Source organism: Chiloscyllium punctatum, chromosome 6 (genome assembly GCF_047496795.1).
Source record: "Chiloscyllium punctatum isolate Juve2018m chromosome 6, sChiPun1.3, whole genome shotgun sequence".
NCBI lineage: Eukaryota > Metazoa > Chordata > Chondrichthyes > Orectolobiformes > Hemiscylliidae > Chiloscyllium > Chiloscyllium punctatum.
Genome location: NC_092744.1, coordinates 77,305,747 through 77,308,369, shown reverse-complemented (window position 1 = coordinate 77,308,369; position 2,623 = coordinate 77,305,747). Strand labels below are relative to the sequence as shown.

The 2,623-nt window shown below is 38.0% G+C and overlaps 1 protein-coding gene across 1 annotated transcript in view; it reads right to left on the bottom strand.

Annotated features, from left to right (window-relative positions):
- LOC140479111 (allantoinase, mitochondrial) overlaps positions 1-2,623 on the bottom strand; it is a 41,456-nt gene that overhangs the window by 3,715 nt on the left and 35,118 nt on the right. The window lies entirely within an intron of this gene.

The window sequence follows — 2,623 nt, the reverse complement described above, 5'->3', positions numbered from 1 at the left end:
TGAATATTTGATTATTTGAACTTTACATCATAAATATTCAAAATCTGTAGAGAATAATCTTTTCAATTCTAAATAAAAGGTGGTGACTTATGTGTGTTATGCTGTTTGAGAAATCAAAAGGTTTGAAGGAGACTGCAGCACTCTGTACTGTCCTCTAACCACTGTAGGATTGATTCATATATTGTTCAGACTGGAGAGATGAAAGAGTCCTTTGTTTTTAAGATGCTTTTCAGGGTCCTTCATATAATGTAACAATGATGTTTGGGCAATGGAAACCCAAATCCTCGTGGAGTACACCGCCACAAAACTGCTCAGTTTAATATTTATGGATCTCAACTGATATCACAGGAGACCCTTGAGATGTCTGTGGGGTCCAGTGTTTGGCAACATGCTTCCCTCTGTAGCTCTAAGTAGCACTCCCATAAGTAAAATAACACAAGAGAACTATGGATGCTGGAAATTTGAAACAAAGACAGAAATTGCTGGAGAGATTCAGAACTGCTAAAGAGCAGTCACTGAACTCTAAACGTTCAGTGTTTCTCCCTCTCCATAGATGCTGCAACACCTGAATTAGCCCAGCTATTTTAGTTTTTGCACACTTATCATTCTGTTTAAGAATGAAATGTTTTTAAATTAAATCCAAACCTGTCATTTTTAGAGACTGTTGGAGGGAGAGACAACCTTAACACGTTACTTCTGGCTACTTCATTATTTTGATGTGACTTGGCTTTTTCATCCATCTGATGTTGACTTTGTTGGAAACTGAGGTTGTGTATAGTTGAGCCCAACTCAACTTTTTCAAAAGAGTGTGCTTTAAGGTTCCGGATGTTTAGCACCCAAACAATTGATTGTTTGGTCCTATCCTTTATTAGTTTCTCCCTGTAGCAGATTCATTCAGCAATGCAATCTTTCCATTGACTGCAAACTTTAAAATGTATTGAAATAATGAGAGTGGAAAATTCAGCAAAGCTGATATGTAAACTGGACTCAGGGTACTTAGATTTATACCTTTTACTTTCTCTTGCTCTAAGTCAGATTCAGGATGCAGCAGTGAGGACTTCTGCAAACACATAGCCTTTATGGTGCTTACATTACCAATTTGCTGGTCCCTGAGCCAGGAAATCTTCAGTGCTCTTCTCTTTGAATAAATGTGGGCTTTAATGTTGTCAATTTTGGAGTTGTGACCTGCTTGTTGTTTGTGTCTGGAGCTGACCCCAGCTCAACCCAGTGAGTTCGGACGGCAGAAAGCAAGGCTAAAATTAATCAATTGTATTGGTTTGAACTGTGTCTCAGTCAAATGGTTGTGAGAAGGCTAGAAGTTGGACTATTAATTCACAGACTAGGCTCAATGCATATTTGCAATGATGATGCTCCTCCTTTAGCAAGATTACGCTGTACTTGGCTTTTTTTTACTTCCCAGAGAGGTTGTAAAAGCAGCGATTCTGAAAGGTCCAGGTTTGATGGAATTTCAGGCCAATTTGATTACAGCTAATTGATACTGCCTCAGGCAAAAGACTTTCAAGTTTAAAAAAAATACTTGTATAATAAAAGTGGAGTGGCCAGTTCTCTCAACTCAGTTATTCTCTGGTTTGGTTTGATTTTTAGCAAGCAGTCATTTTGAGGCTGCTGATTCAAGAAACACGGACGAAGACGTTCCATGCGGATTCTCACTGCCATCTCTCTCCCTGTCTCTCTCCTGTAAGACCCTGTGTTTGATGTTTCCTTTTTTGCCAAGGGGTGTTTATGGGTATTGTTGCAAGTATTTGGAACTGCATCATTAAATTGGGATAATCTGTTAAGTTTTCAGATAGATTAACTTATTCTATATTCTGTTCTCTTTTGTTTGTGTTTCATTCAGTAATCTTGTAAATAAAGTGGTTTGCCAGCTGCATCCCTCCTGGAATATCCACCATACACTTGCTTAAAACAACTAGCAAAGTTAGGGTCTGGGCTATTTTCTTGAAATAACATTACTTAATTAACTCTTTTGGTCTACTTGAATTTGGAAGTGTTGCTCAGTTAACAGTATTGTCTGCAAGGATGACTGGTAATTTTGCGAGCATAAAACTGAATATTTAATAATATGCAATAAGTAGCAAGAAAGAAAATAGGGAATTGCTACTTAGTATCTGCCTTTCTGTCCTGGCCATTTTGCAGTATATTAAATGTTCTGTCTAAATTGTATATTTAATATCGGCATCACTATTCTCTGAGACTTGCTGTCAGAGAGAGGAAGTTTGACAGTATTAATGCCACTGGGCTGGTAATCCAGAGTCTGAAATGAATGCTTTTGGAATGAGGGTTTGAATCCCACCATGACAGTTCACGAAATTTGAATTCAGTGAAAATCCGAAATAAATGGTCGAATGATGACAAAGTTGATCGTTGTAGAAACCTCTTTGGTTCACAAATGTCCTTTTCTGGTCTAGTCTAGTCTACATGTGACTCCATACCCACTGCAATGTGGTTGACTCTTAACTTGCCCCAAAAAATCTCATCAAGATACTTGGTTGAAGATTAATTCAGCAGAATCAATAAATACTAGCCAATGATAACCCACAGCCTATGAATCAATTACAAAAAGTCATGCTTGTAATTGTACCTTGGTTCTGCTAGCTGGAGC